Raw genomic sequence first — 19,665 nt, 5'->3', positions numbered from 1 at the left:
AATAAACAGAGAATGAGTAGAAGGCTGGGTGAGAGCTGACAGAAACACACCTGCTTTACCGCTGCAGAAAAGATACACATTTTGAGCGTCCTTCTGGACTACGAAGACCCTATAAAAGTCTTTCAATAGTCTGGCACATACTGAAGGGGTTTGACTTTCAAAAGATTTTGAGTTTCGAGTTTTCATAAAATGACATTTTCCATCTGATGCCAGGGAGGCAGTACGGCTTCCGTCACAGCCAGGATCCGAGTGAAATGGCTGCTGGCAGTTCCAAGGAGTCAGAAAAAGTTCATGCGGCAGAGGGTTCATGCCCTGTGTGCAAAGAAGCTGTGCCGTGCTTTCAGGGTGGGTTTGTGTGCGAGCTGGCGCTCCAAGGATGCTCAGCTGGCATGAGGGGAGATGCCCAGAGACAAGATTTCCATCACAGACTCAACCCGATTGTTAGAGCTTATGTGTTAAAGGAATCACACTGATTTTTCTCTTTTTGGCTGAATTGGTTCTCCTGTGAAAGCCCTCTCGCTTTGCTGTTTCCATTTCCCCACAACCGAGTCGTCACAACATTGTTTGGTTTTGTGGGCTCTTCACTAGCCGAGGTTCGGTCGTTGGCGCTCTGACCCCCGGGGAACGCCTGCGCAGTGAGAACCTGATGCTGCAGGTGTTTGTCCTCAGTTTCCTGTTAGAGACACCTGACCAGCAGGTGAGGTCGGCTTAGCCCAGCCAGGCTCGTGCGCGGACTTTTCCTCGGGGCCTCACGAAGCTTACTGTAATGGTTGCTGGTGTCAGCCTTGTTCGAGTATGAGTGTATGTGTGTATGTCCGTGTCCACACACCCAGGTGTGCGTGAGATTCAGGATGATAAAGACGAGGGAGAACCAAAGAGGACCAGGTTCCATGGCAACAATGACAAAGTGTCAGACCCTAACTCCTGATATCCAAATCTAATCTTGCTGCATTGTTCTGAAACACTGTCCTCTAGGACTTTCTGCGGTGGTGGCAATGTTCTTTATCTGCACTGTCCAGTAAGGTAGCCACTGGCCACATGTGGCCGTTGAGTACCTGAAAGGTAGCTATGTGATGGAAAATGGAAAAATTTAAATTAAATTAATTTTAATTTAAATAGCCTCATTTGACTAGTGGCTGCTATACTGGACAGCACAATTCTGGGCCGTCCCTTCTGAGTTCATCCTTAAGGAATATTCTCCGAATATGAGACACTGCGTCTTAAATCACTGTCATCCTTCTGATAGGCAAACCTAATGATCAGCTTAGAGAAAAAAAAAAAAAGCCTTATTAGCTTGTCTGTATAAATAAAGATGTGCCCCATTACTGCCTGCTCAATAACTTGGATTCTCGGTAATATTTGCACGTAGCTTTGCGCACACGTGTCGCACGCACATCAAGGCAGTCTCCTAACGGGTGGCCCTGTTTCTTACTTATCCCTGTGATGTCTGCCTAGGCGGTACCTGCCAAATCCTCCTTTTCCTACCCTCAGAGTTTTTTGTTCTTATTCCATTCACTTCAAAATATCATTACCATTGCAAACAAGGAAAATGTGTTTATCAGAAACTGCAAACTCCTTTAGGGCCTCATAGGATTAATCACGGTTATAAAGTTTTATTAAACACAATTTTTGTTTAATGACAAGCTCCACCAGTCCTTCCCATTCCAAACCAATCCTGTCCTCAGGGTGAATTGCGCTTAGCAGATTGGTTTCAACAGACTCTTCAAGACAATCCCTATTACTTTGTCATGCACAGAGATATTTTTCTTCCCGGATAATTTGAACTTCCTTAAAAATCACATCTGTTTCATACTTTATTTATTTGTAATTTAAATCCTTAAATTGAATCTTTCATTACTAACATCTGGGCTTGAAATGCAGCCCACTTGAAAAAATACAAATTTTATTTTATTTGTAGTTACCCCCCTTCACTCGGTAGCACTGGTACAAACATTCTCTGGCCAGAGGCAAAACAGCCGGGTATCTTAAAGCTGTGATGCTGTACCACGTGTAACGTGGCTCACTTGATTGTCCCTGAAGTGACTGGCAATTTGCCCAGAATTAGACTGAATGCACGTAATAAGCTGTAGAATTTCCACAATATTGACAATTAGATATCTCTATACAGCAGCAGCTGTGTATTGTTCTCATGGTACAGTCCCCTCAAAGCACCTCCTAAAAAGAAAAAAAAAAAAACCTGGCAGAAGGTTGCAGGCAGCAGAAAGGTAATATACATTGTATGAAATATCTCAAATTCAGATTAATCGAGATGTTTCTATTAGTACAGTTTTCTGCAATGGAAATCATGGCTGAAACAGAATGCTTTGGAATAAGAGTTTATAACAGCACATCTGTATCGGGTAATTGCTATATTTTTAGCATGTTTCGGAAGAAGCTACCTTTCCTCATTTCCATTCATTGTGAAAGGGAGGGAAGTGGATCTCCAGCCCTCCTGGAGCATTTCAAGTCTTTGAGAGCTAGCAGTTCTGACCCCGCAGACGTGTTGATATGCTTTTGCCCTTCTGAAATGGCTTCGGTCATTTAAAATAACTCTCCCTATTCCCTGAATGGAATTTAGCCCCAAGAAATCATCTCGTTTGTGGATAGTTCTCATGAAAAAGAGCTCGGCTTCTAATTTGTCATTTTTGCACTCCTAATGCGCAGGGAGCCGTTTGGATAAACAAGGAAACATCTCTCCACGCTTTACCATTTCTCATAATATTTTTCCACCAGCCCATTCGTTCCATGATTATCGAAAAGAAAGGAGAACATGAAGGAACGGATACTTTCCCACTATCTAGAAGCCACTGCCTACAGTCCTAGGATTTGAAGGTGACTTTAAACCACACGTTTGAAGTTTGCATGATGAGTGGCTCATCTTTGATAGTTTGCCCACTGGATCTGGGGGAGGCTGTTGTCGGCAGCCAGACTCGGCAAACTTTGGGTTTTGTTGTTTGTCTCCTTGCAAGAGAAGTGAACGTTTTTAAAGAAAGCTGCTGTTTTTAGAAAAATACCATAAAACCTCAGGAACAATAAGATGTGCCATGTTTTCTATTGCAGATCTTATTTTATCAAGCTAATTACCGACAAAATGTAGCTAAATTGCTGATAGTCTTGAGACTGATTAATTCAGGAACAAGACATTGTTGAGCTCTTCAAAGGTTAGCGGCAGTGTTTGGATGGCAGAGTGGCAGAGGGTTCCTTCTCACCTCAAATTATATTGTATCCTTCTTTCAGAAAACGGCGCATTAGTAAGAATGCATTCAATTTTGGTTCAACACATACATTTATGTCCCCATTAATGCTAATTAGAGGAGAAAAGAGAAACCAAATTTCTTATTAGTGAAGAGAACTGACTTTGAAACTTGTAATTTCTCTGTTGCAATCCAGTTAAAAAATCCTGCGCACCCTCTCTCTTTTAGAATTTATTTATATTTATACTTCCATTCCTTTCCCTTCCCTGGGTCCAATCTTTCACACCGGCTCATTAATGATTGCCTTTCGTATTTACAAAGCACCAGGAGCTGGTGGGAGCCCCCTTCTAGGAGCTGGGAATTCTGAATTCTCTCGCTTGGGCTCTCTGCTCCTAACAAGCTGGGCGACTTCAGACTAGCTGTTCCTGCCTCTCAGGGCCTCGGTTCCCCCCCCACGTGAACGTCAGCAGAACTCGGTGATCTAGAAGATGCAGTGGATCGTGACAAGCAAGTAACAGGTGCCGTGGACCCTGGAGCCGGGCGGGTGAAGATCTCGTTCACCAGGCGAGGGAAAAGGTGCTTTCTCGGCAGCCACGCTCACCCACCTTCCGCCCTGGGTGCTTGCGCCGGGACTGCGGCGGAATCAGTGCCTAATGAGGTCAGATCGGGATGCGGCTCCCTGTGAACCGAACACAGGGCTGAGACGGCACGAAATGGCATCGCTCGGGTCTTTCTGTTGCCAGCAGCATTACATTGAGTCCCTTCGGTGCCTGATGTACTCTCATAAAGGGGGTTAAAGAGCCAGTACATTAATTGACTCCAGTCCTAAGTCCCTTTTATAACCTGTGTTATCAGCATAAGTACAAGTGTGGTGTAGTAAGGAATATCATTATGAAACAGATTTCCTGAGAGAGGAATTAGCTGGCTCTGGTGGGCATCCCTCCTGTAATGAACACGCTTCCCTGTTTATGAATACAGTTATAGATGTACTCCTAACAATTCTGTCGGGGCGGGGGGGGGGGGGGCGGGGGGGAGGCTTCGCCCGATGTCTCCTGCCTACCGGAGCGTTTTCTCCGACTGGTTCTTGAAGGGTTAATTTGCAGTTTACTATTGAATAACATAAAATGAGCTGTAAATAATGTAATGATATGTATTGTTAAGCTACATATACCATACCAGGTGCTAGTACACCCACTCCTCACTTAGATATAATCTGGGGCAGTCAACAAACACAGATGTATTTTAACAAAGAGAGAGAGAGAAAGATAAAGACAGAAAGAACAAGAAAAAAAATTAAAACATATGTAAGATAATTTAACCAAGATAGAGATCCAGGTAAAACTTGGCCTATTTTTTTTTTTTTTTTAACTCAGAGTAGCTTCCCTGTACTGGGTGAAATACAACAGCATTTTGGCTTGTTTTTGGAACACACACGAGCCAAACACGTGGGAAACACCTTGACAGGCCTTTTGTATAACTACAAGGAAACTGATAATCCTAAATAAATTACACGGGAAAAATATGAATCTTTGAATACTAGTAATTATAATGGTTATTTTTCACTTTTGTAGCACCTGCAAATGATGTATATATAACAAAGCTTCAAAAAGCTCTAATTAACTTTTTATTTTTTTCCATTTACTGGCTTTAACCAGTTTGCATTAATTGGCAATTTATATCTATATATTTTTACCAAATATTTCTATTACTTTTGAGTGGCTGGAAATCACACATTATTGAATTTATTTTCACTGAGTTTGTTTTTAATTTTTGTCAGCCACTTGCTCTAAACTTTTCTTTGCCTGCCCTGCTCTATCAAGAGAGTGTGAAGGGAAGTGGAAAATTCTAGGTTGGTCTTGTGGGCAGGAGAGACCCACGCCTGCTTCTATGGTGCAGTGACATGACTTCTGACTAATGGTGCCAGTCAGAATTCCTAACTGTTCCTACCAAATGTGCAAGGGCTCCGCTTGGAAGACCTCCAGGTTCAGCTTTTCGACAGATTACTCTGGGCTATTCATGGCACCAGATAAGTCCAACCGCCATGAAGACGGTGCTTTGTTCTGCTTTTGGGCTTAGGGCAAGTCAGACCCAGATGAAGCAGCGCTCTGAGGGGCCTTAAAACGGACACCAAATTTAAAACCTCCCAATTTGCAATCCTGATTATTCTGAAATTACCCAACTGCTGCCACTTTGGGTGGCAGTGCCAGGGGTAGAGGGAGTCTGAGTTTGTCTGGGGGCTAAACTTGTGACCTGAGAAGGAGAAAATGGACACGATTTACCTCAGGAAAACTGGAGGAAGGAGGAAGCAGCCCATACTTGAGTTTTTTTTCCTCTCTCCATCCTTTCTTTCCTTCCTGACTTTCTTTCTTTCTTTCTTTCTTTCTTTCTTTCTTTCTTTCTTTCTTTCTTTCTTTCTTTCTTTCTGTTTTAAAGGAACATCTGGGCGCCTATGTCATCTATGGAGAAGTAGACATGAGTGGGAGGCTTTGAGAAGTATATATAAAAAAATCTCTCAGTTACTGGGGAAAAAGAAAGTTACTGTCTAGGGGTTAGACTAGTGATCTGGAAAGAGGTAAAGAGACATGTTTACCTCAGGAAATCTGAAGTGGGAAGAATCAGATCAGGGGTGTCTCTGTGTGTGTATTATACTTTTTTAGAGGAACAAATATTTTTTAGCTGCTATGCACATAGAAGTGGAAGCTGGTGGAAGGTCTTGGCTAGTGTCAAGCATCTCAGACCGGGGATCTGTCTTTCTGGCTGACCACGGGCCTAGGCCAGAGTGAATGCTGCCTGAAAGTAAGACATGGGCCTCTCAGGAAGCAAAGGCAAGATGGCCACCACAGCCATCTGCAAGACATCAAAGGCTGCTGCCTGATGGTGCTCGGGCTGCCAAAGCTTCTAAAGGGTTTGGCGCCTGACTGGAAATCGGATGCAAACTGTCCATCTGCCGCATGGCACCAGCGACAGCTGATTCTTTTGCAGTCTGCAAGATGGACCCGGCCTAAGCCAATCGGCCCCCGTCCCTGATTGCACAAGGTTTGTCCGACCCGTTTCATTAGCCAGACACACAAGATACAGTATGTGGTTTTTCATTTTGCTCGGTACGTGACACTATAAACACCAGTGCTGGGGACGAACTGAGAAACCAAAGGGGACACACTGCTGCTTCTGCGGAGAAAGCATATTGGCAATGTTCAAAGCATATTGGGGCATAACAGTAGCCTAAAAACCCCAATATGGATTAGGACAGCTGACCAGATGTCTTGACTGACATTTTTTAACAAGTTTCAAGGGTATCCCTATAGGACATAAATGCTAGCTCTACATCTGTGTACTTCTTTTCTGTCCACCCCCTCCCAGCTTCAACTAAGTGTGTAGTGCATGGAAACTCAGAATGTAGCTAACAGCTCCAGTGACAAAGAAAAGCTTTGACGTGCTCAGAGTGTGGACTACCTACCCAGGAAATGCCTGACCTCCACTGGGAGGGAATGGCCACTTGCAGCTGAGGGAATAAATGAAAGCATGACCCCAAAGTGGATGTGGGCAGCTCTTCTGCAAGCTGTCCCTTTGAGGGCAGAGGAGTAATTTTTGGAATTGCAGACGGTTTCCTTCACTCTCCTCTGCAACAAGCTTTTATGGGCACTCCAGCAATTCAGTGTCACATGGTGAATTCAGTTTTGCTCCTGGCTAATCTGGTTGGGGCTGCTGCAGTCGGAAAGCCAGGCAATATGCAATCATTCCATGGTGAGATGGAGGGTGGGCAGGAAGAGACAGAGCTTTGGATTTTAGGAAAGAGGAGCAAATTTATAATTCTAATTTTCTAAATTGCAGGCTTGTTGGCAGGAGAGAGTAAATTGGGTTTTAAAAGTTTGAAAATCCAAAAGAAAAGCTGTAGTTTTAATATTTGGGTTCTCAAGTGTGATGGTTAAATTCTGGACTCTGTGGTAATGGCATATTTAGGCAGAAATGAGTCTTACTTAAGACTTCATATGTTTCAAAAGATTATGGTTTTGTTTCGTGTGTGTGTGTGTGTGTGTGTGTGTGTGAGAGAGAGAGAGAGAGAGAGAGATTTAGAATTGGCTAGGGGTTAATCCCAATCTGCATTTTGAGCTCTGGTAGGCAATAGTGTGGATTAAATGCAGCACCTCCTTTTCTTTAAGAGCAAATTAAGCCTATAACTTGCCACTGGGTAGCTTTGCCAGACTTCGTCTGAATATCTGGTTAGCTTTCTATCTGCATTCATTTGATCAGAGCAGAATATAATATTGAACCTACAATTTACCGGGGCTGATGGTCAGGATCTACAGGTTTCTTAGTTCAAAGCTTTTTTTCCCTTAATAATCAGCATTTAAATGCATTGGAAATAAAAATTTCACATCCAACTAAAATGTGCATGATAGCAAAGCCAGCCTCCTCTTAGAGCATCATGGACTCATGTGAGAGTTGGAATGGAAATTTGAGATTATCTTGGCCAAGATTCTTTTTATATCTACGAGGAAGTTTGATGAAGGAAGAGAACGAAACTCGGTCTCAGTCCTGTGTGTGTGTTTCCCTCTGTGCTTGAACTAGGTTAATCCAACAGCTAGACTCGCTCTCCTTAGCAGAGCAACATAACTACGTACCTGGATCGTTTTTTCTTCGGTTAAAAATTTAAAAAAGGAAGGATAATGCTTTTAGAGGAAGTTAGAGACTTGATAATGAAAAACTCCAAAATCTTGCGTTGACTGGGAGGAATTATGCAACGAATGAAAACATTTCCTCAGTTCGACTGCACCCATCTGCTGTCTGCAAGGCTCTTTCCGAGACCATTTTACCTGGAGACAGGGAAGCACTGAGATTTGTGCACTGCAGTTGGGAGCTGACACAAACTGTAGAAGGCTCAGCCCAGAGCTCCTGGGGATGATCCCCTGCATTGCAAGAGCCCCCGTGAAGAAGGCAGGCACGCCTCCCCTCCACAGAGTTCCTCAGTCAGAACCCGTGTTGCTGACGGCAGCCCGGGCTTTACATGCACATGACGAAGGTTTATATGTTGGATGCAGAAACACACTATTTCATTGTCGAAGTTGGCACCGGCAATTCTGTCCCACAGATAGTTAAAAATAATGCCAGGTGCGGCATAAATAAAAGTTCCTAACAGACACTGTGCCGTTAGGCTTGCTTTTGTAAATGAAAGTCTTCCTTTGTTCCCTACTTCTTGCTGAAACAACTTTTATGTCGGCCGATGGAAGGAGAAAGCTCCCAGACTCAAACCTTCCAAAGGAACGTGTTGTGCGAATCCGGAGTCTTACAGGACTCTTTATATCCCTTCTTTCCAGCTTGAAATCCACTTTGCTTGTTCGTGGCTTTTCAGAGGTGGATGGATGTGTAAAGAATCTTTTTCTTACCAGATGATGCCCAATTATAGGACAGTTTTGACCCCATCCGTGGGGTAGGTTCACAAAAGTCGTTCCACGAGGCACAGTCACCGCATGTGTGTAATCTGCGTGGGTGTTCCGAAAAAAAATCACGAATGTGCTGAAGTTGCAATCTGAAAATCACAAACTAAAGTTCTAGAATGAAAACCGAGGGCAAAATGCTTTGGCACAACTGATGAGGATTTATTCAAATACTGCAGTTCCTGAGAGCTTGTGGACAAACTTCCACTTTTTAAAAAGACAGAATGAGCAAAAATTATTTTAAACGCCTCCATTACCTCCTCATTATTCTCCCATCCGTGTGGCTGGTCTCTCTGTGGAGTCAAGACTTCCTTAGATGCTGTGCAAGTGAGCAAATCCTGGTATATGTTTAGCAAGAGTCTGTCTGGAACTCTGACTCGATTTGTGGGAGATCCAGGTGGAAACAACTGTTTTGTTGATGGGCTTGTTGGGGGAGACCTGGCTCCTACCTCTAGACCGTCTGGGTTGTAGAATGTGGCCAATTAGTTGCCTTTGGAAAGAACATGAAGATAGATTGAGAAGTTACCATGTGGGGAAGCAGTGGTCTGAGTCGATGTTACTTCCTTCCATGTGCACCTGGGCAAGCCATCCTCACGTACACGCACAGGCCTGGCATTTGTCCGTTTTCTGGATTTCTTTGGATCTACATGATGATAAATAGCTGGAAAGAAAGTAAAGAATCAGGTTAACCACCCAGGTGGTTTGACTGGATGTTCCAGGCATTTCAACAAACATTTATTGCGGGGTCTTACAAATCAGGCTGAGTGCTCAAGCCATCGGGAGACACCAACGTGGGTAAGATAAATTTTCTATTCTTAAGAAGTTCAGAACAGAGTCAAGCTTTGTGCACAATGCAATAGAGCTTAGCTGAGTCCTGAGAAGTTTTAGCGAGTTCAGCGGGTTACGGAGGAAAGTTATGGTTCAACAGCCCAGAGGCCTATAGGTCATGTCGAAGAATCAGACGGAGCAGCTTGTTCAGCCTGTTTCTTAAAAAAATGTGTCCGTTGCATGGGGGAAGAGGTTTATAAATTCTAGCAGGTGTCTGTAACTTTGCAGACTGCCACATTTCCGGCTCTGGGTCAGGACTAGAATTTGTTCTAACGCAGCAGTTCTGGGGTATGTATCACATAGCACCGATTGTATTATGATTAGGAGACTTGTGTCATGAATCATCCTTAACCAGGGCCTTTCTGAACACGTGAATAGAAGCTATTAATAATTATGCTGGGATCACAGGAGTAAACTGGGATGGCCTGAGTAAATGGGCTGTATGGTCACTCTAGTTATAACCAAGACAACCGAGAAGGAAGCTTTCGCACCATACATGCGGGAGGGGTAGGCAAGGATTCCTGATGTGCCATCTCCAGACCTAAGGATGCCGAATTGAAATGATGAGCAAATGCATTTATTTGGCCATACCTCGCTTGGGACAGGACTCTTCTTAGCCACCTTTGCGCTCCCTCAAATGGCGGCCTCTGCCTGGAGGCAGACGCCCAGGTGATGATTAAGCCTGACAGTGATTCGGGTCATCTACTTTCAGATCATCTAGGGTGACCAGAGTAGCTGCATCTTCAAAGTCAAGTGCAACGGATCATACATTCGGTTTATTACAAAAGAACGCCTGAGATAAGATTATGAAATATTCTAGTGATGACATAAAAAGATAGTTACGGTAGTATCTCTTTAATTTTTCTTTGATTTTAAAAATCAGATTTAAAATATTTTATTAACAGTATCTCATCCACTTCACTTGGTTTGCAAATTTTGCGACGAAAAGCTCTAGGAACCAGAGTGATGTCTTTCTCGAGCATCTTACTTTGTCATGAATTGTACCGAACTTAGCCGAAATGCATTGTTTGGCACATAGTAAAAACTCAATAAACCTAAAATAAGTGAATAAATACACAAATTTTTAAAACCAGTAAAAACATCAATCACCTCATATCCTTTCCAACTTCTTTGAGGACTTTCCCCATTCTGAACGAGATCATCCCCAGGCAGACCTATCAATTGGTGTTTGTGAGTCATTCTGAAGGCCCTGGCCCGTGTCGCTGAGCTTTGTGTATATTCGTGTGTGAGAGTGTGTGTGTGCACGTGTGATTCACTGGCTGCTAAAGCCGAAAGCAAAAGATGTTACCGGAGCGTCGCATTGACGATTCAACACTTCGCTTCGCTCCTGGTAGGGATTCTACCCGATGCTTGTAGTTCAGAATCTGCACGTTCCGTGGGGCGGAAGCCCGCTCCGTGTACTTCCTTGTTTTCGCACGGGCAGCGCTGCCAGCTGGATGGACGGCCCTACCTACCGTTCCCGGACAGGATCAGACAGAATTCAACTAGGAAGTGACTCTTCTAAAACAAGGATGACAAGGAGCAAGGAGCATCTTCATCTGTGTGTATTTTGTAAGGAGAAGCTCAAAAGCGAAGGGACCCAGAATTTTGCACTGTATTTTCATCGAAATCATTAAAAGCAGTATCAAATGCAGTTTGCTTGGCCCATGAAAATTTTTGTGTTACTTGATATTTGCTAGGAACTGTGCCTTAATAAACCCATCTATCTTTCCTCTTGTATTTAAGATAAAAAGCAGAGGTGCTATGAGAAATCTCAGTCACATGAGAAAAAAAATTCATCGACCGTATTTGGAAAGACTGTGGAGAGTAACAGGCAAATTGTACATTCTGTACACTAACATTTTATGCTTTAACCCAAACAAAATTAATAGTTCACTTGGGTTTTGGAAAGATTGCTCCTGGACCAGCAGTGTATTTCTGAATGACATAAATATAAGAAAATCAGAAATTAACTTTAAATGGATTTAGGCTTCTTACATAAATGAGAGCCACCCTTACACAAATTACTAAATCTATTCAGAGTAATTTATCAAGCAGTTATACGTTGTTTTGCTGTGTTGAAATTCCAGAAAATTTAATAACAGTATACTTTCTGGAAATTGCATTAGCATAGACCATTAATAAGTTAGACCTATGGAGCTCGTGTGTGTGTGTGGGGGTACAATGTTGCCATTAGCAATGTATAGTAAAGTGGAAACGGGTTATCATTTACACATATCTATGGTAATGCCGAAAGACAGGGTTTTCCAGGAGCTTTCAATATCATCTGAAATAAGCACTTAGAAAATTGTTCTATGGCATTTAGCAGTTAACATGAGCCAACAGTGGTGAGATAAGTGGTCCCAAATGAAAAGGATATATGGGGAGCCAATTGGAGAATTTTACAGCCAGAAGAGCTCTTATCACTTAACTACTCCAAACCCCAGATAAATAGGTTCAGAGAGGTCAAGTGACTTGCTCAAAGTCACACAGCTAGTTTGGGGTGGAGCCAGGATAGAACAGTGGGTCTCCCTGACTCTCAGCAGAATGCTTTGCTCACCATATCACGCAGAAATGGGAAAATGCTGGGTTAACACTGCTCACAAGTAAGCAGGGGTCTGGCAGCTGATGGGTAAATTTGGCTGGTGCAAACAATTAAGCGGAATAACTACAAAATTGCAAAAAGTGTGAAAATTAATTTTATCTATGCTCTGGGTTATTGGAGAAGCAGCTTCTAGCTGGTCAAATTCAAGTAACGGCTAACTCTTTGCACAAGGTTGCTCTGCTTTTAGAAAGCCATGAAGTAATGATTCCGAAATGTGATTCGTGCTTAAAACCTGTTGTCAGCATCCGATAATCGTGGTGAAAGTATTTGTTGCAGCCCTCTTACTCAGGTCCCCTCAAAATAAGTAGGAAGCCAAATAAGTAATTTTGTGCAAGGAAAGAGGTCGTTTAGGCCACAACCCAAGCCATTTTTATCTTACTTGGGGATTTTCCAATTGTCTTAGACACATCAAACTCGGAAAACAAAGACAGCTTATCATTAAAAATTAAACCTAAGTGCATTTGTAAGCCACCTCTTCGGTTGGTGAAGGGAAGGAGGTGTGAGTGGGGACTTCGGCTGTGTTCCAAGTTTAATGAGGGGTGTTCACCCTCTTTGCCCTTTGACCTTGTCAGCGCCCCTGCCGGGTCTCCTTTGTGTGGCTGTCCTCGAAATACAGTCCTCCTTTTTACGTGGCTCAACTGTTTTTGCAATTACAATGGTCTTGCAGAGCATTAAGGAGGAGAGGTTATCAGATAACCCCAAGCTTAAGGTCTCAACTGCAGCTCTTCACAGTTTTGCTGGAAACTCCAGTCTCGTTTCAGGGGTGGGGAGGACCCACCACGAGGCCGCCAGAGCGGCAAGTAATTAAAAAGATAAATAACTTGGTTTGGAGTGTTCCGACAATGGCAGGTGTGAGAATAGATTCTTTCTTCCCTTCCCACAGCTCCCCGTGTCACTTTCTCCCCTCATTCTTTTGTTATTATTGTACATATTTCAGCATTATTATATCTGCCACATTTCGTGACACTGCAAAAACACGGTTCAGAGAAAGCTGAACTTCTAATTGTGGTGAGAAAGAAGTTAGCTTAATTATTCTCGGGTAGTCGAAAAGATGCGTTTTGTCTCCCTCCCTAAGTCCTTCCTGCCTAATCGCCATTCAACACCCCTTTCCCGGCATTGCTATGTATGAACTTCATGCTGCTAGACAAATAAACTCTTTGGAAAAATGCACATTTTTATTTGGAAATAATGCCATCTCTTTGTTAGATTTGCAGCAATCCTATTTTGCCTCTACTGTTTTTAAGTCGAAAATGAAAAATTATATAGAAGATGTTTGTGCATCACATTGTGCTGAATGGTATGTAGGTCAGCATGCTGCAGCACAGAAGATAAGGGACGGGGAACAAGTGTTCTGTGTACTTACAAGCAAATATCAGTCATAATAGAGGAAGACAGATCTACAAGAGCGTTTTGGCTTCGGAAATGTTTCTTGTCATTAGCATTTAAAAAAAGCTATGAGACTCGGGCCTATCAGCACCGCTTCACAGCAAACCCTGGCTTGCACAGGTTGTTATCTGTTTCGCACAGAGGTACAGCTGGTTAGCAAATGGATTTGCAGATTTTTTTTTTTTTGCAGGGATGAGTAAAAAGGCAAAGAATCAGGTACTTACAACCCATTCAGAATGTAACAATTTTGTTTGTGTTATAAACCAAACCTTCTGTTTTTGCAAACTGCATTATTTTTAGAAACAGAACCAAGAAAAAAAAAACCCAGCTGATTTAAAAAAAAAAATCTTTATTCATATTCCAATATCCCTAAGGGTTCTAATATCCATGAAGTAATACCAGCAAAGAGAGCAATAAGAACAGCGGACTCCGTTGATTCGGTTTACAATGCGGCTTTATTGTGTTAGCAGTCTAGTCAAAAGGCAATATCTAATATTTTTAATTTTTTATTTCTCTTTCTACTCTAAATGGAAAGGGGGAGAAGGTGCTGGGCAAAGGTGTGTGCGTGCATGTGTATGAGAGAGAGAGAGAATGAGAGAGCAGGAGAGAGAGAACATTATTGAGTCTTCATTTGGAAGGGTGAGGGTAATGTATTTTAATATTTATGTGAACTGATATCAATTATCAGAAAGGATATCATAGTGTAAGCGATACAATAGTTGCTTTTTTCTGAAACTATATTATATGATAGATATAGGTGATTGAGTTCTTTGGAAAAAAAGGCAATTACTGAGAAAACAGACAGCAAAGGTGTTTCTGTCTCCTGGGTCCGGAGATATTTTAATCCTTGGCTTTTTATTAAAGGGGAGCTTAGGGAGTTTCCCAAGTGAAGACATGGCGCAGGGACCACATCTCGTCACGTGGGTACATATACGTATCTGTCAAATATTTTCTGTAAAGGTGCTGAGTTGTGATGAGTGTCAGTGTGGCATGTCAAAAAGCATTGCCCCCCAAATCAAGCCCAGTGGATGAATTACCACAAATGATTAGGCATGCAATCAAGCAATCTAAGAGGCTCCCGATGTCACAGTTACTGTTCGCATAGAGAATACGTATATTACATCCCCTTCTAGTGCTATTTGCTTCATTACTAGGGAGGTGATGGAATCCTGTGTAGTAAGGCGGGATAAGCCAAATCCTTTGTCAACATCTAAGACTTGGATCAAAATTGGAATAAAGCAGGGTGGGTGGGGGGCGAGGATGAAAGAGTAAACAGAAATTAAGAAATGGATTGGATGTTCTGGAAACATTTGATAAATGAAACACTCTGTTGAAGTACAACACTGAGCATTTTTGATTACAGTACTTTATTAGGAAATAGACAATCAGCCACTTCACTTTTAAATCAAGTTTTCTTGAGTTAGTTTATTTCTCGGTTTGGCAAGGCAAATACATTTGTCTTTAGTGAAATCACTATACCCTAGCCAACTACCTTTTGTAGCAGCATCCAGGAGTAGAATGGACCCTGCTCTCCCTGTTTTGTCTTATTATCCTAGCCTGTCCTTTCAGGGAGGTCCATGAATAGAACTACATTTCAGTGTAATTGGTTCCTTTGCAGTCCTACATATTTTTATGTTATGCATTTAAGAACATTAGTCTGAGAAGGGGTCCACAGGCTTCCTTAGGAGTCCATGGTCCAAGAAAGGTGAAAGAAGTAGACTTGAAATAGGATAGGTCACTGGGGATGAAACCTTAACACCAAAAAATACAAACCATAAGAGTTACTCCTACAAAACCCACCTCAGATCATGTGGCAGGGACGAGTTCGTCTCTTTCTTTCTCACTGCCTCTGAGGATCAGGAATGCCTTAAAATGCTGAGGGCTCAGCCAAGCTGAGGAACTGTGAAGGAAACTGTATCAAATGGGATGTGCTTTGGGAATAAAGAAGTAAAATCCTTGTCATTTATATCTGTGCATCTCTTTTTCCAGAAAGCTTGCCTTTCTCTCTCCCCCAACTTTCCCTCTCTCCCTTCATTCTTTCCTTTGAATAATCCTGATTTCTTTTGTTAAAATTCCCATAAACTATAGGCTTAAAAAAAAAAAACAACAACAAAGTTCTTTTTCTTCACAGGATATGGCCCAGAACAGGAGGTCAGCAAACATTTGTTGAATGAATGAATGAATGGATGCGTTTGTGCAAAGAGATGCTCTGTACTGGAGATTTCCTCTATGGACGAGCAAAGGCTGAAAAGAACCAGTATGATGTCCATCGAAGCTGGAGATGAAGTCTTATAGAAAAAAATTAGTCCTTCCAGATTACCAACTCTGGGCCTCAGATGTGAGAGCTCTCTAGCAGAGAGCTGATTTGATTATACGGACAGTGTCTTCTTTTTTTGTCTCTCCCCACATGGACTGCTCAGTCAGCAAGGACAGCCTTCTTGGACAAGAGGACTGCATGACATTCCCCAGGCACATCACCTGGGTCATAACGGGGGCTCTCTAGGTCAGGTCGGTCAGTACCTTTGTAGCCACTAATGTCCTCTTTAAAAACATTAAAATATACTTCATGCATAGAAATAACATAAGAGGAGTAGAACAAACATCCGAAGTTAGCAGTAGAACATTATAAATATCACTGAAGCCCCCTTTCACCTGTCCTAAATCCGTGCTTCCGCCTTCCAATGGGAGGAATGTAATCAATGTTCTGATTTTGGTGTACCGTTCCTTTGCCTTTTGTTTATGGCTCTATCACAAAGATGTTTATCAGGGATGTGTTATTAAGCTTTGTATTTTTTGACAAGTGGTATCAAATTGTCTTATGTATTTTTACGTGATTTGATTTTTTCCACTAAAATTATGTATCTGAAATGCATCCCTGTTAATACGTGCAGCAATACTCTGCCAGGTTTTAAGTGTTGCATGGCATTGTATTATGTGCATAACCTCAATTAGTTTGTATACTTGCCTGTTGATAGCACCTTCATTTCTTCCTGTTTCTTTCATGCCACAAGCCATCCTGCCATGAGCACTCTCATCCAGTCTCCTGGGGCACAACATGAAGAAAATAGATACATTTCAATTTATTAATGATATCTTTTTGTTGCAGAAAAGTATGATAGAGTGATCAATAAACATGGAATTAAATTAGGAACGATGTAAAATTTCGGACTTGTACGTGTATTTTTCAGTGGGAGATGGAAATTATAATGGTTTATCAAACTATTACGGTTTTCAGATACCTTTGGATATACATCTATGAGTGGTGCAAAAATCTCAGTATTTATAACCTGCCAGAAGCTATACCTTCTGTGACTATTCAAATTGGTGATAAAATTTTTTAGACAACTTAAAGCTGTGCAGGAAGGACCCAATTAAAAACACTCTTTTGAGGTTAGGAGAGAAAATAGTTTTAAAGACCACTTAGGAATGGGATTTCTGGGTCATAGTTTATGTGAATGTTTAACTTTTCAAGATAAGACCAAATTGTTGACCCAAATGATGGTTCTGATTTGCATTTCTCCCAGCAAATGATGGTCTGTGGTTCCATACTCTTGTCAAAAACGCTTGGTATAGTCAGACTTTAAAACTCTTGGCAGTGTGGCCTGGGTAAAATGGTATCTGTCAGGGGTTTTGTTCTGTGCTTCCCTTTGACATTGGAACGCTTTCTCATGTATTTCTTTGGCCATTTGCGTTCCTCCCTTCTATGAAATGTCTGTTTAAGTCCATCCCAGAGGAATTTCTGCTCCCTATTACCTATGCACTTCCCCCGATTTCCCACTCTCCTTCCTGTTAGGCGGGATCATGTGAATGGTTCTGGCCAATGGGACATGAGAGGAACTAGAGCACTTAGGGTTGCTGCATAACTCCTGAGCTCTGTCTTCCCCTGACGCAATGACCATGAGGCTTACGTGGGAACGTTGGAACCACAAGGTCGGAACGGCTTGGATCACAGAATCACTTCATAAAGGACCGCTGCCTGTAAGAGTTGCTTGACCTGCAATAGGCAATCCATGAACAACAAATAAACCTTTAGAGACATACCGAAACCTTCAGGTTTATTTGTTGCTTTATCCTATTTTAACCTATTCTGACTAATATGGTATTTTGGTTCACTTTTTGATTTTTACTTTTTAGTGATTAATAAAGATTCCTTATTATTTATTCTTTACTGATCCTTTTCTGTTTTTCACGATACAAATATCTCCTTCCAATTCGTGGACTATATTTTTATTCTCCTTATGGTATCATTTGATGAACAGAAGTTCTTCACTTTAATGGAGTCAAATTTGTTAATCTTTTACTTTATGATTTGTAATTTTCCTATTTTTAAAAAGAAATCCTAGCCAACTCTACGGTCGTTTAGATAGCATTTTTTTTCTAAAAGCGTTAATGTTTTGTTTTTCACTTTTAAGTTTTTGTTCATCTTAGAATTGCTATTTTGTCTAAAGCAAAAGTAATGCTCCCATTTTAGTTTGATTTCCTTTATGGATACCTACAGTCTATTATTTCCTCTTTGATATGCAATGCCACCTCTCTCATACATTAAGTTTCCATATATATTTGGGTCTGATTTGGGCTCTCTAACTGTTCATTTGGTCTACATGTCTATTTCTATGCCAAAACTATGTTAATCACTGTGGATTTAATATATACTTTCTAGTAGGGTAATTTCTTTCACCTCGTTGTTTCTCATGAGTGACTATTCCTGACCCTTTGCTCTTCCATACGCATATTCTAAACGGCGGATCAAGTTCCTTGAAAACCTCTGTTTGGGTTTTGATTAGAACTGCATTGACTTTTTAGAAACATATAGGCGAGTTGATCTCTTTATTATATTGATACTGCCTATCCTTTTACTTCGTATCGATTCCATTTATTTAAGTCTTTTTATGTCTTTACAAATTTGATAATTTTCTGCATCAAGGTCTTTTAAATCTATTGTCAGCTTTATTTTAAAGAACTGAATATTTGTCTTGCCTTTGTGTGTGGTATCTTTCAAGTTTTTGTTACGTGATGATACCAATTACGCCAATCTTGTTTCATTTATCCTCTCTTTCTCTCTTCTTTTTCTAAAGTATTTGAAAGAAAATCTCAGGCATTTTGTTATTTCACCCAACACATACTTCGGTATTCATGTCCAGATAATAGGGGTTTTTCAAAACCCATAGCAGCCATGTTATTCTCATACTTCATAAAATGAGCAGTTCCTTTATATCATCTAATACCCAGTTCATGATGGCATTTCCCTGATTGTCTGCAAGAGGGCTTGTTTGAGTGAGGATCCAAAATCTACCCGTGGCATCTGGTAGTCTTCACATCTCTTACTCGTACGCATCCTCCTCTACCATTTGTAATTGCTTTATTAAATTATGTAGGTCATTTGTGCTGTGGAATGTCCTACAGTTCAGATTTGGCTGCTTTCTTGTGCCATCTAAATTGTTCTCTATGACTCACATTTCCTGTTCTCTGGGAGTTGAAGCTAGAGGTGCACTCATACTGCATTCAGGTCTTTTTATATAGACCTCACTGCTGTTGCCCCTCAGCCAGAAGAAGTAGAAAGAGCGTTGTTACCAGGTAAAAGCTGGATGTAGAAGATGGGTCACCTGAAGGGTGCTGTGGCCAAAGGGAAAAACAGCCTTTGTTGGAAATGCAGCCTGAGCTGGAGTGGGAGGAATGACAGTAACCTCTCTCTGCTCCCACCTCTATCCCTGCCAGTGCTTCCCACTGGCTGAACCCAGTTGGGAACCTGTGTGAAGCAGTTCACTGGGGTCAGATTCCTGGGTCACAGAATAATGTTGAGGAGGGCAGAGAGTGGAGCTGAGCTCAGGACAAACAGAGAATTATCAACACAGCACTTGATCTTTCACTGTATTAATTAATGTTCAGAGTAATTAGTAGATGTTTTAGCCAACTTTCGATGGCGACTTATGAGTTTTTATCAATATTATTAAGAACTATGGATTTTTATATAGTTGATATTTTTCAACTATTGAGGTCATTATTCTTTTTAATGCTCAAAGTGCCCCATCTTAGTCCAATAGGAGCCCTTTTAAGTTGGCTCCTGTGTCCTTTGGAGATGACTCCATTAGTCTTATACAGCTTTCTTCCTTTCTAGCATAAGAGATGTCCTAAGCCTATCTTGTACATTTGCTGTTTTAGCTCTAACAGCAGTAATTTTTTAAAAAAGCCCTGTTTCCTTCTGTAGCAATTGGTATAT

This window comes from Ursus americanus, chromosome 20, assembly GCF_024610735.1.
Source record: "Ursus americanus isolate L20-20 chromosome 20, mUrsAme1.1.p, whole genome shotgun sequence".
In the NCBI taxonomy this organism is placed as follows: Eukaryota; Metazoa; Chordata; class Mammalia; order Carnivora; family Ursidae; genus Ursus; species Ursus americanus.
Note: the sequence above shows the minus strand (reverse complement) of the source record.